Source organism: Lissotriton helveticus, chromosome 12, assembly GCF_964261635.1.
Source record: "Lissotriton helveticus chromosome 12, aLisHel1.1, whole genome shotgun sequence".
Classification (NCBI taxonomy): Eukaryota; Metazoa; Chordata; class Amphibia; order Caudata; family Salamandridae; genus Lissotriton; species Lissotriton helveticus.
This window is the reverse complement of record NC_136073.1, coordinates 312,086,685-312,107,089: the sequence shown is the minus strand read 5'-3', so window position 1 is coordinate 312,107,089 and position 20,405 is coordinate 312,086,685. Positions and strand designations below refer to the sequence as shown.

At 46.0% G+C, this 20,405-nt stretch overlaps 1 protein-coding gene across 3 annotated transcripts in view; it reads right to left on the bottom strand.

The window, feature by feature from the left end:
- C12H16orf46 (chromosome 12 C16orf46 homolog) overlaps positions 1 to 17,306 on the bottom strand; it is a 132,567-nt gene extending 115,261 nt beyond the window's left edge. Inside the window, exons 1-2 of one of the 3 annotated variants that reach the window (XM_078671464.1) lie at positions 17,031 to 17,269; positions 1,958 to 2,041 (exon numbers count right to left, since the gene is read on the bottom strand). The gene's annotated coding sequence lies outside the window, so the exon portion shown is untranslated. Of the gene's footprint in view, positions 1 to 1,957; positions 2,042 to 17,030 lie in introns of all 3 variants that reach the window. The other 2 variants (XM_078671463.1, XM_078671462.1) reach the window with 2 other exon arrangements.
- Positions 17,307 to 20,405: the final 3,099 nt, after the last annotated feature.

Here is a 20,405-nt window from a genome sequence, read left to right as displayed (position 1 = left end):
CAGTAGTCCTGGGGTCGGCTGTAGACAGAGTTTTCTGCCCATTAGATCATCAGGGTGCTTGTTCTCCCAGCTGTCCGTTGTGCTGCCGCTGTTGCAGTCCAGGTCCAATGTCTTGCTCTCCTTCATGTTCTGCGGTGCCACATTTATGACCAGTCCAGCTATTGGTGGGGTCTTCCCCCTTTTCCTAACCTTCCCCCTTTCTTGGGTTTGGCTCCGGCCCAGCTAGTAACACAAAACGATGGTAATGGGTCTCTTTGTGGGTGTTGGGTAAAGTCCCTCTGCAGTGTAATACGGGCAGGGCCCTACTCCTCCCCTGCCATCCTGTCAGGAAGACCCACTCCTTCTACACCCAAGCCCCTTTGTGCATTATCTGACTCTAATACGCATTTCCCAGTGGGAGAGTCATTACCAGCCGAGGCAGCTGGAAACTCCCAGAAACTTTAGAAAGACAAATGCCAGCTTTCTAAGTGTAATTTCTAAAATAATAATTTTAAATCTGACCTCACCATTAAAGAGGACTTTAACTAACAATTCAAAAGAGTGTAAGTAGTATTCTTTTCTAGCTGCTACCAATCCGAATTTTGCATTTAATAAATGTAACAATGTAGCCCAATGATTCCCCATGGCAGCAGCCAGCCTTTCCACAGTGAAAACCGTTTTCCCGTATATTTCACTGTAAGGGCATTGTCAATATTAAGGCCTACATATGGGTGACTTATTATTATTTAAAAGGATGGTTTAGGCCTGTCAAAAGGGATGTTTTGGCATGTCAAATGTGCAGTTTAAAACTGTCATAGGCAGGTTGCATGTGTGCAGCTACCAGGTTGCGCGCAATTGTATTCTCTCATGTGCAGCCTGCACCCGCGTGTGCACACATGTTCATGTGTAACCATCCTAGTGCCCCATACCCTGGCTGCATAGCAATGGCCTTATCTTAAAAGTTGGACACTGACAGTAAACACATGCAGTCCTATTTACCATTATATTACTGGGAGTGAGATCCACAGTAAAGGTGCACAACTGAGTGATGAGAAAGCAAACAAATCTGGCCGTACTAAATGGGTGGAACCCATTTGCAACAAGTTGTAACTCACATTGGGGCAAACACTCTCTGCCAAGAAGGAGAATATATGGCGTGCATTACCTCAAAAGAGCAGCGCCCCAAAGCCCAAAAATGGTAGGGAAGAACATGTCTTGTTTAGCTGATACAGGGATGCACTAAGAGGCCCACACTCCGAGGTTTTCAAAAATGTGCAACTTCCATGCATTTTCTAGGAAATGGACAGGATACTTGTAATGTTCTAAAATATATTATTCATCAGAAAGGAAAGGGTGCCAGGGCTAGTCATACAGTATCTGTCGGCAGGGCAGAGGACCTAGGCATCCAAAGGAACATTGAGTGCTTCGAAAAGGTAGGGAGCACCAAAGAGGAGAGGTTAGGCAGGTATGTGTTCCTCAGATGTTCCCAAGATACTAGATTCCGAGTAGGCAACCCGAGGACTCCTAAGTGGCATGTGAGAGAGGTTAGCGTCCAGGGCGGAGTTGCAAAGCGAGGAGGAGGCGCATTTATTCGAGTCTCACGAGACGCATACCAAGTAAAGAAAATAACCTGCACATAAACTGCACTTGTGAGGAGTTACTTATCAGCTCATTCACTCTGGTGTATTTTCCTTTCAGCTAACGGTCACCCTGGGCTGTGTGCACACTCACAGTTAAATACTTCATGTGATGGACCTGTAGCATTTAAAGGAGTGCATAGCTGTTATCTGTAAACTCACAGAATCCTAAGGAAAATGTAAGTGTGTGTTTTTACTGTTTTCCAGTTTTACATTTTGCATAGAAAAATTGTTAAGGACACAAATGTTTATCTGAACATACAATATTTGTTGCTAGTACCGTTTACAGTTTATATTCTAATAGAAGCCTAAGGAAGGAAACATAATGTTGCATACTTCACCTACACCTTTCATTCAAAATTGTGAGTATTTTTTCCATTTGCAATTAGTCATTTCCTGGATTTCAGTACCAGTGGTTCCAAAACCTACGAAAAAACAATAAAAGTATTGTTGGTTTGCAGCACTCTAGCAGCAGCTGCTTTTCAAATTTTACCTCAATGAAGTTGGAAATCAAATGAGACCGCTTTCACACGGCTGTTTGAATAAAGCATTTGATAACAAAGTATTCATTTAATTCCTAAAAGAAGCACAGCCACCATCCTCCTCCCTACTGTGTTTAGATTGCCACTCTCCACTCACAGGAATGAAGGTAAAAACACTTCCACTGTCTGGGTAAATTGCCCTCACCCTCCACCTTGTGCAATGCTACAACCAGGGGCATCTAAAGGGACCCCACTTTACTAGTTGTAATTAATACTGTGAGCCAATCATGAAAATAAACATCACCAGACATCCACTCTAGCATTTGCAGAATCCCTTTCTCAAGTTTAGCATTATTTACCTTTACATCTTCTCACCATGACCATGAGGTTACTGCTTCTTTCAAGCACAGCCTAAAAGTCAATATTCTCCAGTATATGCGTCCATCCATTACTTAATACTTCCAATCCCTGTGCTAATCACTTTACTTTTCCTAATCTGTGGTCTTATGGTAGCCTCGATATAGACAGACCGTTTGTCTGATTCTAGAGCCTAAAAAAGTACATAATATATCACTATCTTTGCCTTCACTTCAAGGTGTTTCTTTCTACAGCTTTGCTATATTTTTAAATACGCTGATAAGAAACTGACCTTTACTTAAAACTTCAGATTGTCACCGCTCCTGTTTTACTTTCAAACGCCCCTCTCTTTCCATTCCATCCTCTGCATGCCTCCTCCCTCTCTGAGCACAACTGTCTCAAAGTCACATGCATGTTTGCCTTAATTTCTATGACTGTATTTTTTAACACTTCCCACAACTCACATCAAGGATCATAATCTCTCCTTCTGTGAGAGTCATAACCCTGCAACCTAACAATACCTATTTTCTCAAGCTCAACTACTAACCCCACTAACCAACTCACATACCCACCACAACTAATGATCACATCTAACTACTATTAATTTAATCTATCACAAAGAAACTGGAATAAATGCCTGAAATTGTTTGCTGAGCGCACAAGACTAATCCTCATAACTAACAATAACCGATAACACTGGACTAACCACTACCCTTGGATTCTGGATAAGCATGCTGGTTGGGCATAAAGCACTTCAACACCTCATCAGCAATAGTAAGCGCTATACAAATACAATTATATGCTAAGTCGATAGTGTCAAAATGCAACGGGAATAGATATTTTGCCTCGGTGGACTATTATCTTGCGGTATGGTTGGATGATCCGTTTGTAACTGTATGACTATGTTCGATTCTCATTCATGTTCCTGGAGTTTATCCTTGTGCTTACTATCTTCCCGTGGGCTCTGAATATTTTTGGACGGGGAGGTGAGAGCTGATGGGGTTTTGATTATATGGCTCCTCTCCCGTTGTTATTTCCCTGTTTTCCCTTCTTCTTTTTGTCTTTGTGGTTCTTTCTTACTTTTATCTCTTCTATATTTCGGGTTCTGATTAGGGCGACAGGCACGCTGCCGGGGGGTAGGCCATAGCCTTCTGCAGGGGTGCAGGGTGGGATGTGCGGGGTGGGGGGGGGTCTGTCGTATTGTGTTTTTCCCCTCTTTTTTTTTTTGGGTTCTATGGCTCTTGTGTATTCCCTTTTTCGAGACGCGGTGTCGGCATGTGGCCCCCTGGGGTGTTTTTTGCTAGCATGGGCCTTCTGGTATTCCTGCCGTCACGGTTTACTACGCATTCATTCCTCCTGTTACCACTAGTTCCATGTGCCGGTCTATTCTTGAGTGGTTCGTTTAAGATTCTCAATTGTAAACAAATAGATTTTAACCATTTAGAGCGTAATGGACGTAATGTAGGACAAATAAACAGAACATGATTTCGGTCTTGCACTGCCTTATAACAAAAATTACATATGGGAGATGTTCCATACCACTTTGCTAAAAGAGAATTTAAAGGAAGCAAGTCATGTCGTAAAAGGTACCATAGCCTTCGCACTCGATGAGGGATATTCCAGGAGACATACTGCTGGGCCTGCTTTATTGAATACGAGCTTAGGAGTAAATCGCCACCCTTCTTTTCATGTAAAGCAATCATATCCAATTTAAAGCAGAGTTCCCAAGATGCATATTTCAGCTGAGACTTTAGTTGAGAAGGAGAGAGTAAAAACAAGGTATTTTCATCCAACTCCAACATTGTTACAGCTTTTCTAAAATGTTTTACTATTAATGAGAACTCGTTTAGATTGCCCAGCAGTTCCTTTTTAATATATGCCCGTAAGGAACCCAATTCACCTCTGGCCAAACAGGCCACCCATCTTACCAGGGCAATCAACCCCTGTACCCAACAACTCCGAAGGCCAAATTCCAGCCTGCATGTGGACACAGAGCAAGCTGTATTAAGGGAAGAAATTCTTCTTAGAACCTTTCCCTCCATTGACTGCAAAAAACCCCAATGTCTTAACTCCACCAGTTCTATTCCATAAAGTAGAGTTGCAGGGATTTTTGCTCTATACAATTCCAAAAATCGGGCAAAGTGTCTTTTCCCTGTAGCAGAATACAGCGAACATAACCCCATACCATGAGCCAATGCCTTACGCGAATTATGTTCAATATGGGGTTTTTCACTTAGGTTTGCCGAGATTATTTTACCTAGAAAGGTGTAAGTTTTAACCACCTCTAGTCTCTGGCCTCCTATAGCCCATCCAAAGTTTACAGATCTACATTTTTTTCTTCCAGTGATGCACATGATTTTACTTTTAGAGACATTAATCTTCATAAAATGTGCTTCTGCAAATAAATGTAAAGCTTGCAGGCGATTAGACAAGCCCTTAGGAGTTAAGTCTAAAATGAGGATATCATCCGCATACATTAAAACAGAGATGGATGAACCTCCAACTACCGGAGCTAAACCAACACCTGCAGCAATGGAAGCAGGTAGGTCCGCAGTATATAGTGAGAACAACATGGGGGCCAATAAGCACCCCTGTTTTAACCCGTTCAAGGATGGGATGGTCTGAGAAAGACCCCTTTCTCCGCCTTGTAACACCTTACACCAGGTATTCGAGTGAAGAGATCTTACAAGTTCCAGTAGATGGGGCGGCATACCCATTACAGCAAGCTTTCTCCACAACGTTGGACGATCCACCTTGTCAAACGCCGTGGAGAAATCTATAAATGCCGCGTATACTCCACCTCCTCGGACTCGTACATATTTGTCCATAATCACTTGAAGGGCAGTTAAATTATCAAGGGTACTATGCTTTTTACGGAACCCAGTCTGTTCCAAAGGTAAAATACTATTTGCCTCCACCCAATCCGTAATTAATATTAGAAGACATTTAGCAAAAACTTTTCCGATAGCATCCAGTAGAGCTATCAAACGATAGTTCATGGGATTGTCCCGCTCTCCCTTCTTAAATAAGGGTATTAATATACTTCCTTTCCAGGATGTAGGAACTGATCTATGTGAAAAACATGCTTTAAACAGAGGGAAAAGAATCCTGCTCCAAGTAAAAACATCCTGCTTCAGTACTGAAATGGGCAACTCATCTGGTCCCATTGCTCCGGAAGAGCGCATACTCTTAATCGCCGAAGCAATGGATTTCTCAGATGGAGGATCCATAGAAAACCTACAATCCCATACAAGATCATTATCCTCACCCTCTACGCCATTTGATGCATACAAGTTCAATATAAAAGAGATCCAAACATCTTCAGGAATAGAAATGGGAATAGGGAAAGTTCTTGCACCACATCCCTTACCAATTATGGACCAGAATTCCCTAGATTTACCATAAACAGAAGCCTCCCTTAAGCTAATCCAGAGAGAGTCTTCTTTTTCTTTTTTTAATTTTGCTCTCACTCTGGTCCTCCTTCTTTTTAGTAAGGCTAACTTATTAGCAGTTTCCGTGGATCTAAAAAGAAATTGTTGCCTCACTAATTTATTTATTTATTTATTTAATGGCCATAATAAACTAGGAACAAAGGTTACTTTCCCAGAATATCTAGGCTTCTTTGCAGTCGCAGTAAGCTTTTTCATAAAGTTTTCAAAGTGAGAAAATTCCATACCCTGCCAATCTTTTAATTCAAGTAAGGTTTGTTCGAGAATATTTTGCAAACCCTTCATAGTAGTCGGGTTCCAGAAACATCTACCGGACTTACAAAGCAAAGAAACTCCTCCAGTACTTAAAGACCAGGAATCCGTGACCTGGGGTTGTAATACGAGAGTTATACTGATCACGTTATGATCGCTCATAGAAGTTTGAGAGACCATTATATCCTGAATAAGGGAAAAAGAGTCATAGTCCGTAATTACATAGTCAAGGATGGATTCACCTTTAGGGGACCTATGAGTAAATTTAGCAGGGGTATCAGATGGCATCCTACCATTTACAATTAACCCCTCTAGATAGCTAAGTTCTTGTAACATTATCTTTCCTCTTTTGCTAGTTTTTATTTTAATTGGGAAGGTAGATTGGGGTATATTATATGCCTCTTCTTTAGACTTATTTCTAAACAAATCTACACTTGAGTTAGACACTTTACTATTCAGATCGCCCACAAGTAGAATATAAGGGGGCTGGTCAAGTTCTAATAGCTGTTTAACATAAGAAAACATTTGCTTCAATACAGTATTAAAACCATCTTCAGGCGGAATGTATGCATTAATGATTACTAGAGGATGCTGGCTACCTACACTGGTTAGATTATTAATAGTTATGGCTTGAAAAAGGTTGCTTGTGTCAACATAATGGGAAAATTGCCATTGTAATGAATTAGACAGGAGGCAGGCAATTCCCCCTTTTGCGTGACCTTTTTTAGCTGGTGTGGCTGCTACTTCAAGCACAAAGTAATCTTTCCCATCATACAAAATATTTTTACACCAGGTTTCCTGAACGCATATCACATCCGCATTCAAAGTAAATAAAAAGTCAAGTTTCTCCGGTCTATTATGCAACCCTGCTGCATTCCAGGATATAACTTTTAAATGGCTGCTAAAGATGTTGAAACAGTCTTGGCTTATCCGTAATATTATTAGACAGGACTCCTGGAAGCCAATTCCACCGATGATTATCCTCCGTTATAGGAGCAATCATGTTCAAGGGAATGGGTAAAATCTGAGAAACTATACGTTTACCTCTTGAAACCCTGATTTGTAAATCTTTATTGGATTTGGACATATTCTCCTGCCTAACGCCCAACTTTGTGGCCCCTTCTGTAGGGAGAATATCCTTTCCCGTATGTGAAAAGGGTAACACATCAATCCCTCTACATTGGAATAATTCCGCCTGTTGTAATACAAGATTAGTTATTATTTTGGAATAGAATTTTGCCCGTACACATAGACCATTTTCATACCCCACTAAAGAAACCAAGTCAATGTCACTTGACTGAATAAGTTTTAAACATTCAATATCCTTAAAACAATTAAGCAACCAGGACCTGTTTAGGTATAAGTCAGAGTCAAATAAGGGCAAAAAATCCAAAGTCAGGGTATCCACAAAAGAATTAGAAACTTTAAACTGTAGAGAGGGAGAATTTGTAGCAACATCAACCGGCAATCGAAAGATAGGCGCTGATGGGTTGAGTGCCCCTGGTACAGTAGGCATAGATCTCATCACTTTTTCAGTTGGAGCACTGGGCAATACTGAATAGTCCTCTTGATGAGGGGCTTCCCCGACATTGGCACTGGTATTAATTGAACAATCGGGTACAGAACCAATAGTACAATCAGCAGCCTTATTAGAAAAAATGTCCAATAAAGATTTATCTTCAATATCTATAACATCATGTTCTTCATTGTTTATATGTTTTTGAAAGATGATTTGCCTCTGTTTTTTCTTCTTATATTTACGAACAGGTTTCCTGTTTTTCCCTTTATTCTTTCTACTTTTATTATCTTTTCCATTTACATCAGAATTCCCTTCAGTCTCCTTTTTATCAAGGGTGAAAATTGGGAATAACTCATTTCCAGCATTTAGGTCCACATCCAACAAACTTTCTTCCTTTAGGGTAGGTTCTGATGCCTTCATACAATTTGAAACAGATGGAATAGGCATCCCAGAGGACTCATGTTTGTTAACTACTACTGGCATACCAGCAGGAGCATTTTTTTCTGATACGTTATTGATATCCAAAGCATTCTGCAAAACAATCTCCGGGGTAGGAGTAGTACCCTTTTCTGTGCTTTTTGCCAATAATACTTTCAATATCTGTGTAACTGAGTCCAAGGTACAGTCAGAATTCCCAACAAATTTGCTCAGTAAAGACAATATGGAAGCCAATAAATGTTCTAATACTATCAAACAATCAGAGATAGGTCTATCATCTTTCGGCAACCCAGAAGCGGCAATGGGGCAGATACCGGATAGATTAAGTAGTGAACTCCTAGAGTCATTCTGCATTGAAGGAATGTCATTAGATGTTATAGAGGGAGTACTACTATATAGCAACAATCCTGACGGCGTAGCTCCCATTGCCGTCTTACTGGGATTCAAATGAATCAGATTTCCATCCTCCATATAGCGGCCACATAATTCGAGGTCAATACTGGACAAAAAAGACTCTCCTTTTATAGCCACGTCAGGACATTCTGCACCAATAGGAATGTTAAATAGAGGTGCATTCGTATCTGTTGTCTTATTATTAGGCTGCTCTCCCCCTGTAGTGTATACTGGAAGGTTAGCCACAATAGTTATTGGCTGGGGGAACAAATAGTTTATAGAGGCTGACTCAGAGATGGAATCTTTTTCCACAACAGGCGATGCACCCATCGAAGGCACCATCTCAGAACCAGCAACTTCCGAGATTGCCAAAGACTTATCAACGGGTTTTTCCCATAATTTCAATAACTGCATCTGTCCTTTCATTAACACACCATTGTCATATTTATTCCTCAGGGGGTTAGATCTAGTTTTTATACATGACCTCCCCGCTAATACTCTTCCGGAACGTAATTTCTTTGCAGTCATCATAAGCGGAGAAATAACCAGGCAGCAGAATGTAGCTCATAAGAGATATATATAACAATAGCTGGTTCTTATAACGAATCTTTGGAGATGCAAACGATGATTGCTCGACAGTATTCAAAAGTAACTCCTTTACAGTGACACACCTCGGCACACTAAATTTACTAACGTAAAATGAAAATAACGGGGCCCAGCCCAGCCTACCTCAGTCACTGAGGGCCACAGAGGGCCCGCCCTTTGCCCGGGCTTAGCCCGGCGAGTCCCGCGCGCGTTCCCGCGACGCGGGGAATGAGTTCAATTTAAAGGGCCTCCGGGCGCGGGAAATTGCGTGCGCGGCTGGTGCCGCTGTGCCCCCTGGAGATTGCAGTCCTCCTCTTGGCGGCCGCGATGCTGTAAAATGCGGCGGCGGGAGGACTGCTGTGCAGGGACAGAAGAGGCTGTTGTCAGCTGTTGGCAAACAGGTAAGCAGCAAAGTTACCCAGGTACAATGCTCACTAAAGAGACAACTTTCACAATAGGGAATTTGGGTCTTTGTGCAGGTGGGCAAAGCTCCTGTTGCCTACAACATTTGTGTCAATTTTCCAAATTTGATAATGAAATTTATGAACAGACATTCTTCAGAAACTACTATATTTTTGTTTCTTCTCTCCTGTGTATTACCAAACATGTTTTCTCTTTTCCCTTCTGTCAGCTGTCACCATCCCAAATAACCAACTGTGATTCATGAGTAAGTAGTTTCTTGATGTTCAATTATTTAATATCATTACATCTCAACTTCCACTAAGACAAATTTCTTCCCACCCCAAGCTTCTTTTACTTTAAGTGTACCCTTTCTTAGGTAAAAGTATAACAACCTTCATTTGCATTCTTGTGCAATGCTGTGATTTCTGTCAAGTGTTTTGGAAAAAAGTATATAACCAAATAAACAGGCAACCCTAAAACGTATTTGTTCCCTTCTCAATGGGGATTATAATGTGTTTTGGCTTTCTATATGAATTAACTCTTTGGGTGCATTAGTCTCCAGTGTTTCTATTTTCTTGACAGTACAGCACATTCCTCGTTGTCATCAGATCCTTTCCATAGAGGAGCTTATCATTGTTTAAAAGAGATGTGTTCCGGTATAAAGTTTATTTTCTCTTAAAGGAAATTGTTTTCTATCCTTTTTCACTCCATAAAGGGCCCTTTCTTTGCTATGAAAGAAACTGCCTATAGTTTACCTGTTAAATGCCTTATATTGGAAACTAAAGTCTTAAAAATGTAGAAATATGGATGGGTAGGAATACATTGATTAAATTAAATAAGAAAGGCATTTTGTGGACGGATTGGAAAGGTGCTGTGAAAGTTGGACAAATATAGTCTGATAGAACGCCCACCTTTGACTCCTTGCAGTGTACGTTGAAACTACTACATTATGAAAAGACGTACATTACTTATTACAAATTCGCTCTGAAGCTACTTGAAGGGGCTAATCCTGGTTGTTTCTGAAGACTAAATGAGTCATACAATATGGTGTACGCTGAAATCACTTATGACACTCTAATCGACATTGTAATGTCTTCAGCGACAGCAAGCCAACCCTTTTTTCAAAGTAAGAGAAATGCCCCGGTTACTTACCGGTAATCTTCATTACTCCGAGTCCATGTCTTCCTCGCCACAGTAATAAACATATGAGCCTCCGGCTCCACACAGAACTCCAAGTAAATTAAAAGAGCAGCGCTCTAGTCTCCCCTCCCTCCTCCAATATGGCCCCAGAGGCTTCCACCAATCATATAAAAGGACACATATCAAGCATCACAGCCTGAAAAACCAAGCCGCAGACATGAAGCCACCACCAGGGCCGGGAGGGAAGGGAAACTATACTGTGGCGAGGAAGACATGGACTCGGAGTAATGAAGATTACCGGTAAGTAACCGGGGCATTACCTCCTCGTCCAGTCTTCCTCGCCACAGTAATAAACATATGAGCCGATACCAAAGCAATCAGCTTCATGTAAGGAAACAGACCACACCATCAGTGCAGCGAAAACATATTTTAATATACAGAGGCATAACAACCCAAAAAACGGACAACCTCTCAAGGTACCCCAGCAGACAAAACAGAAGAGGCAAACGAAACAGAACCCCCACCCCCAATTTGGAGGCGGTAATGGTTCATGAAAGTATGTGGAGAAGACCACGTAGCAGCCCTGCAAACATCCTCCATAGACACCCCTTTGAAAGAAGCCCAGGATACAGCCACCGACCTGGTGGAACGACCCTGAACCGGAAGAGAAGGAACCACAGAGACCGAAGCATAAGCCAAAAGAATGGCCTCCTTAATCCACCGACTTATCGTAGACAGGGAGGGCTTCAGACCCTGACGTGACAAACCATAATTCACAAACAAGCAGTCAACTTTACAAAAGGTAGAAGTGCGAGATATGTAAATCATCAAGGCACGCCGAACATCTAAGAGGTGCAAAAGGGACTCTTCAGCCGAGGAGGGATCAGGACACAGAACCGGAAGAACCACCTCGGCAGACCGGTGAAAAAAAGAATTCACTTTAGGAACAAAAGTGGGATGAGGGCGCAAGACCACACGGTCCGCCAAAACCAACAAAAACGGTGCAGAACGAAGGAAAGCCCCCAACTCCCCCACACGCCTGGCAGAGGCAATCGCCACCAGAAACACCACCTTGAGAGTCAAAAACTTCAGGTCCACAGACTCCAAAGGCTCGAAAGGAGCCAATTGCAAGGAACGCAAAACCAAAGGAAGGTCCCAAGGAGGAGGACACAAGATAGGACGTGGTCGCTGGAAAGAAAGAGACTTAAAAAGTCGAGCAACCAACGGAGAAATGGAAACCAAAGGCAGGACATGAAAAGCCCGAATGGCGGCCCACTGAGCCCGAAGGGTCGAAATGGCCAATCCCAACACAAACCCATCGTTCAGAAAGTCCAGAATGCGAGCCGGATCCAAAGAATCCAACGTCAGCCCATGAACAACACACCAAGAAGCAAAATGATCCCAATGCCTGGCGTAAGACTTAAGCGTAGAAGGCCTCCGGGAATGTTGAATGACACCAGCCACAGCCACCGAACAACCCTCACGTATCAGAGACTCCCTCTCAAGAGCCAGGCCCGCAGACCCAGGGAACGGAACACAGGCAGAGGAAGAAGAGGACCCATCAGAGGGTACGGCACGAACAGCAAGGGCCACCCCGGATACACAGTCAATTCCTTCAGAAGGGGAAACCAAGGGCGCCGCCGCCAACAAGGAGCAATCAGAAGCACCAACGACCCCTCCCTCTTGATCTTCAGTAACACAGCTGGAAGCAGGGGAACAGGGGGAAATGCATACAGCAGACCCTCCGGCCAAGGGAACGAAAGGGCGTCCACCCTCCAGGCATCCCGGCAAGGCATAATCGTGCAAAAACAACGGGTCTGGGCATTGTCCTGGGAGGCAAACAGGTCCACAATCGGACACGCAAACATCACCTGCAACCTCCTGAACATCCACCTCGTGAGAGACAAGGACCCCATGGAAGGAAACACCCGGCTCAGACAATCCGCCATAGTGTTCTCCGCACCAGGCAGGTAGATGGCAGACAGGGACTCCAGATGCACCTCCGCCCAAGAACCAATCCGACGAGCCAGGCAACTGAGGGACCGAACCCTGCACCCCCCTTGATGGTTCACATAAGACATCACAACCTGATTGTCCGTCCGGATCTGCACGTAGTGACCCTGAACAAGATCCGAGAAGTCCAACAGACCCAGAAGGACGGCCTTCAGTTCCTTGTAGTTGGAGGAACACGACAAAACCGACTGAGGCCAAATCCCTTGAGTCGCCGAAACACCCAGAGTAGCACCCCAACCCAGCAGGCTGGCATCGGTAGTGACCACGCGGGTGGGAACAATCAGAAAAGGGCGGCCCTTGGACAGATGATCCACGTCCAACCACCAACCCAGGACCACCCGAACCTCCTCCGACATAGGAACCAGAACATCCATATCGAGGGAACAGGGGTCCCAATGCGATAAAATGTGGGACACCACCGGGTACATATGGAGGCGAGCCCACGGCACCGTCAACAAGGAAGCCGACATCAGACCCTGAACTCGTAACCACAGGCTCACAGGATGAGAAACCCCCACCAACAGGGAACGAACAGCAGACATCAGGGACAAAACACGGGGAGGGGGCAGGAACACCATCCCCAACTGAGTCTTGAACAGAGCCCCAATGAAAGTCAATTCTTGAGCAGGAACCAGGGAGGACTTCGGTACATTCACGAGGAACCCATGATGCTCCAGGACATGGCACACCTTCTGGACATGCAACTCCGCCTTAGGAAGAGAAGAAGCAGAAATTAGAATGTCGTCCAGATAAGGAAAAACACTAACACCCTCTCCATGCAAATGTCCAATAAGAGGAGCCAGAACCTTAGTAAAGATCCGGGGAGCAGAGCAGAGCCCAAAAGGCAATACCTGGAATTGGTAATGAAGACCCCGCACACAAAACCTGAAAAACTTCCGAAAGTCTGGATGAAGAGGAACATGAAGGTAAGCATCCTTCAGGTCCAGCGAGGCAAGGAAATCCCCTTGAGAGATCAGAGGAAGGATCAAGGGAAGGGAAACCATCTTGAACCGTTGGTGAGGGATGAAAGTATTCACCCACTTCAGGTCCATCACTGGCCGAAGATCCCCGGTGCGCTTGGACACTAGGAAAAGGATCGAATACATCCCTTGCCCCAACTGATCGCTGGGCACAGGAACGATCGCCTTCTTGACCAACAGGGATGCAATGCCGTCCAAAAGCGCCAATCGTTTCACAGGATCTCTCGGGCAAGGAGTGGCCCTGAAACAGTCTGGGGGTGTCCGGGCAAATCCAATGCGCAAACCCTCCGAGATCACCCGAAGCACCCATTGGTCCGACACAGTCGCCCGCCAAGAGTCCAGGAAGCAAGTGAGCCGACCCCCAACCGGACCCACACCAGGAGCGATCCAGTCATGATTTGGAAGCGGGAGCGGAGGAGGCAGAAGCTCCGGAGAACCGGGATTTATCAAAGGAGGGAGCACCCCGGCCACGCCCCCGTCCACCGAAGGGCTGACCTGCCCGACCCCTCCTCGAGGCACCAAAAGACCGCTGAGAACCAAAAGGCACGGAACCTGCCAGGACGGTCAGGAGCAAGCAGTTTACGGTCCTCCGCCGTCTTCTTCACCATGTCGTCAAGAGAGGAACCAAAAAGTTTAACCCCCGAAAAAGGGATTTTCATAAGCAAGTTTTTCTGGGCAGCATCAGCCTTCCATGAGCGGAGCCACAACTGACGCCTCGCAGCCACAGAGGATCCGGCCGCAGAAGCAGCAGCCCCCAGCGAATCAAAGGAGACATCGGATAGTAGACGAACCTGTTGCTCCATCATCGCCAGGGTAGAAGAAACATCCTCCCCCTGGTCCAACAACTCCGACAGAGACTGAAAATCCTTGAGCAAGGACTGGATCGTGTAAGACGAATAGGCCGCAGCCCTGATAGAAAAATTGGCAGCCGCAAAAGTGCGTTTCACAGCACCATCCACCTTACGGTCAACTGGGTCAGCAGGAGAAGAATCCTCCGAGACAACGGACCCATGCGAAGACATGCTCGCCAACAAGGAGTCAACCTTCACGGAGGCAGGGAATTTCACCGCAAAATCCTGAAGAGGGTACCTCTTACCCAAGAAACGAGGAAAGGAACCCTTGTCCACATCCTTCCATTCATTCTCCAGGACCTTCAAGACAGAGGAATGGAGAGGCAAAGAATCAGGCTCGGGACGACGATATTGCGAAAACAGATCGTCATCCAGAGGCACCACAGAAGCAGGGAACACCAAGTTTTCGCGAATGTGGCCCAGCACCTCCTTCAGGTCGGCACCTTGCACAAAGCGACCCCTGACATCAACCTCCTCCTCAGTATCAGAATTAGCATCAGCAGCAGCGCCATCAACCCTCGCCTTCTTAGGAGGAGGGATAGGAACACGATCCTGCAAAGCAGCAGAAACAGCAGTATTAATCATCTGCTGCAAAAGTTCCATAGAGGGAACATGCACCCCCGAACCGGAAGCCACATCCAAAGGAACAGGAATATTCATGTTAGAAGAATCCATGACCGACAGCCAAGTGAAATCAAACCAACACAGGCATCACGGACAACAGCCAGGTAAAATAGGACCCCAGGTTGCTAGGCAACGTAAGAAACCCCACCCGGACCGAAGCCGAAGGTAATAAAGCAACCGGAAGAGCCGCGCGCCGCAGTAGGAGGAGGCCCAGACCGCAGCGCGCCAAGCTCAATCAGCCCCAAACACGCCTCCCGCTCAGCAGGAGACGAAGAGGCAAGAAAACGCCGCCGCCGTGAAGACCGGCATCAGGTAAGGCATTAGAACGGCAAATTTCACTCACGGAAGCCCTCGGCCCCCATAGATCCCGCACCCGGCCGTGCAACGTCCGCTCAGCAGGACGCGCGGCCGGGAAAGGAAAACAAATGTGAAACGGCAATTAGGAAAACATCCCGCATAGGTGAAAAGACATACAAACCCAGCCGATAAACCAAACCACGGAAGTCCGCTTAAGCAGGACACGAGGTAGCCAGGCAATAGCAGGGGGAAACAAAACTTAAGAAAACGAATGTGACAAAGTATGTAAAAACCAACATCAGGCAGCACACAGCAAACTAACAACCCCCAACTAGATACCACAGGACAAGGGGAACCGCTAAAGCAGGAACCCCGTCCCACTCACCTGACCAGCAGGGAAACCACAGCACTCGGAGAAGTGCAGAAAAAAAGAACAGGCTGTGATGCTTGATATGTGTCCTTTTATATGATTGGTGGAAGCCTCTGGGGCCATATTGGAGGAGGGAGGGGAGACTAGAGCGCTGCTCTTTTAATTTACTTGGAGTTCTGTGTGGAGCCGGAGGCTCATATGTTTATTACTGTGGCGAGGAAGACTGGACGAGGAGGTAATGTAGACATTGTAGATCTGGCCTCATGATTTTGATTGTACTTGTAATGCTCGGATTTCCTTCCTTAAAAAAACGTTGCCTCAGTACAACTCAAACGCTTAAGTACTCCCTCTGTATTGGAAACGGGAAATGCTTGAAGTCAGAACCCGAGACAAAAGTACTTGCTACGACTCTCAAGTAGATAAACAGAAATATTTGATGCGGTATTGTTGAAGAGAACAGGAATTTCACAAACATTTTATTTTTATCAGATTAGAGCTAATAACTGTCAACCATTCTTACCGGCGCATGCTCTGGCTGATGCTGGAGATGTCCATGAATATTCTCATTTTATTGGAAGTGTCCAAGTTTTTTTTTAAGGTTGCACTGATTGCTCAAAATGTCTCGATGAACATTCGTGTGGTAGATTGCGAACAGAATGAACAACTAGTGTGTGCGAAATCCGTCAATATGTCAGTTATTCCTTTATTTGTGTAGCAAAGAAAGTTCCAGCACTAGTCAGCACAATTGTACATTAAGGACGAGAATTCAGGAGTCATACTAAACCAATGTCTCCAATTGTATTTAAAAACGAATGTGACCGGACAAAGTACGGAGGCACCCACCGTGCTCAGGCGTAATGCCATTTGGAACCACTTTGAACTCCATGTTATGCTATAGCAAAGTACGAAGGTCAAAAGAATACTAACCCGCATGATTACTAATCTGCAACCATGTTATCATTCACTTTGAAACTCTGATAGCTATCTTTTAGCATACATAATAATATTTTCACGTGATGTTTGCGAACTGAGAAATATGTAAGAGCGCTCGTGATAGTTTTTACTAAATTATTGGTTACACATCATTCGTTATAAGAGACGGGTTATACTTTAGACATGGTCACAGATGTTTACATTTTATGGAACACAATAACACCTTAAGCAAAGCAGAGGGACATCGCGGGAGTGTTATATAAGGAAAGCTCCTCCGAGCTTCACAGTGCATTCAGTTTTTTAAGCGAGATCCAAGAAATATTACATACCAAATGTTTCACGCATGCGCAGACCCCGCGGAGATCCAGATTGTCAGTGGGTACGAAGCTACTGATCCACACCGGAGTGTCCATGCCCAGGTACAACGGCCGTAAACTGGCGGCGAGCCGGGGTGGGAGGTGCACGGCAAAACAGGTACCTGCCCTCTTTGGGCGCAGCAGCCGCGCTGTCACTTTCAGCCTCACCACAGCCAAAACAAACCGCAGAAGCTATCGTAACCAGGGGCAACCGCCGCCGCAAAGCCAATGGAACGCCGACGCAGGAAGTGACGTCACCTGGCACTGAGCAATACTAAACAGTACGCGGGGTTGAGGAGGATGATGGGAAATCGAGTAGATGGCGATTGCGAGCATGTTCTTACTTCACGGGGGGGGGCTTAGTCTTGCCTGGTTCACATGACCTTCCTGGTTGGCAAGCCTTAGCCGCATCATGCTATGTACTTGTATTTTTATAGCGCTGACTTACTACCTCTGAGGTGGGGTTCTGCCCTCGGTTGTACTTCAAAACTTCAAATTTAATCCGTGAAAACCCTCCCCCTTCCCGGCGTGCAGTGACTGCATTTGTTTGCTGTTTGTCTGCGTTTAGCTTAAAGCTTGCAAAAAACACAGTTGATGGACAGAATGTAGAGCAATGTCATACATTTACCCCAGTACAAGGATCTGGGTCTAAATCCATCGTTTTTTTGCACTCCACACCATCCTGGGTTAGACACTGGCTATATGCAAATCAGCTCTGACCCTGTGCCTCATGGGAACAGTCCAGTCCGAACTACCAAGCCATGTCTTTCCCAGACCGGAATCAAGCATCCAAGGACCGGTTTCTGGCTAATCAGCCTGAATAGCTTGACTCCAGTGGTGTGGAGAGCCTGGGACTCACGTCTGAGCATACCCAGCCCACTCGGGGTGAAAATTGCAAAAAACACAGTTGATGGACAGAATGTAGAACAATGTCATACATTCCCCCCAGTACAAGGATCTGGGCCTAAATCCATCGTTTTTTAGCACTCCACACCACCCTGGGTTAGACACTGGCTATATGCAAATCAGCTCTGACCCTGTGCCTCATGGGAACAGTCCAGTCCGAACTACCAAGCCATGTCTTTCCCAGACCGGAATCAAGCATCCAAGGACCGGTTTCTGGCTATCACCCTTCATCAGCCAGAATAGATTAACTCCAGTGGTGTGGAGAGCCAGGGAAGGCATGGCTTGGCAATTCGGGCTGGACTGTTCCCATGAGGCACAGGGTCAGACTGATTTGCATATAGCCATGTCTGAACTGGGGTGGCAGAGTGGGCTAAAGAACGGTGATGGATTAAACCCAGATCTTTTGACTGGGTGTGAGTGTTTGATTGGTTCAGATGCTCCGGCCATTACCACCCCCTTTTGTACCGCTTTTGGTCGCCATAAGTGTGGCAGGGTATGCTCAGACGTGAGTCCCTTGCTCACTTTGCCACTGGATTCAAGCAAGCCGGGCTGAAGACGGCTGGAATGCCAGAAACCGGTCCTCGGAAGCTTGTTTCCGGTCACGGGAAGGCATGGCTTGGCAGTTCAGGCTGGACTGTTCCAATGAGGCACAGGGTCAGACTGATTTGCATATAGCCATGTCTGAACTGGGGTGGCAGAGTGGGCTAAAGAACGGTGATGGATTTAACCCAGATCTTTTGACTGGGTGTGAGTGTTTGATTGGTTCAGATGCTCCGTCCATTACCACCCCCTTTTGAACCGCTTTTGGCCGCCATAAGTGTGGCAGGGTATGCTTAGACGTGAGTCCCTTGCTCACTTTGCCACTGGATTCAAGCAAGCCGGGCTGAAGACGGCTGGAATGCCAGAAACCGGTCCTCGGAGGCGGTCCAGGGAAGGCATGGCTTGGCAGTTCGGGCTGGACTGTTCCCATGAGGCACAGGGTCAGACTGATTTGCATATAGCCATGTCTGAACTAGGGTGGCAGAGTGGGCTGAAGAACGGTGATGGATTAAACCCAGATCTTTTGACTGGGTGTGAGTGTTTGATTGGTTCAGATGCTCTGTCCATTACCACCCCCTTTTGTACCGCTTTTGGCCACCATAAGTGTGGCAGGGTATGCTCAGACGTGAGTCCCTTGCTCACTTTGCCACTGGATTCAAGCAAGCCGGGCTGAAGACGGCTGGAATGCCAGAAACCGGTCCTCGGAAGCTTGTTTCCGGTCCAGGGAAGGCATGGCTTGGCAGTTCGGGCTGGACTGTTCCCATGAGGCACAGGGTCAGACTGATTTGCATATAGCCATGTCTGAACTCGGGTGGCAGAGTGGGCTAAAGAACGTTGATGGATTAAACCCAGATCTTTTGACTGGTTGTGAGTGTTTGATTGGTTCAGATGCTCCGGCCATTACCACCCCCTTTTGTACCGCTTTTGGTCGCCATAAGTGTGGCAGGGTATGCTCAGACGTGAGTCCCTTGCTCACTTTGCCACTGGATTCAAGCAAGCCGGGCTGAAGACGGCTGGAATGCCAGAAACCGGTCCTCGGAAGCTTGTTTCCGGTCACGGGAAGGCATGGCTTGGCAGTTCAGGCTGGACTGTTCCAATGAGGCACAGGGTCAGACTGATTTGCATATAGCCATGTCTGAACTGGGGTGGCAGAGTGGGCTAAAGAACGGTGATGGATTTAACCCAGATCTTTTGACTGGGTGTGAGTGTTTGATTGGTTCAGATGCTCCGTCCATTACCACCCCCTTTTGAACCGCTTTTGGCCGCCATAAGTGTGGCAGGGTATGCTTAGACGTGAGTCCCTTGCTCACTTTGCCACTGGATTCAAGCAAGCCGGGCTGAAGACGGCTGGAATGCCAGAAACCGGTCCTCGGAGGCGGTCCAGGGAAGGCATGGCTTGGCAGTTCGGGCTGGACTGTTCCCATGAGGCACAGGGTCAGACTGATTTGCATATAGCCATGTCTGAACTAGGGTGGCAGAGTGGGCTGAAGAACGGTGATGGATTAAACCCAGATCTTTTGACTGGGTGTGAGTGTTTGATTGGTTCAGATGCTCTGTCCATTACCACCCCCTTTTGTACCGCTTTTGGCCACCATAAGTGTGGCAGGGTATGCTCAGACGTGAGTCCCTTGCTCACTTTGCCACTGGATTCAAGCAAGCCGGGCTGAAGACGGCTGGAATGCCAGAAACCGGTCCTCGGAAGCTTGTTTCCGGTCCAGGGAAGGCATGGCTTGGCAGTTCGGGCTGGACTGTTCCCATGAGGCACAGGGTCAGACTGATTTGCATATAGCCATGTCTGAACTCGGGTGGCAGAGTGGGCTAAAGAACGTTGATGGATTAAACCCAGATCTTTTGACTGGTTGTGAGTGTTTGATTGGTTCAGATGCTCCGTCCATTACCACC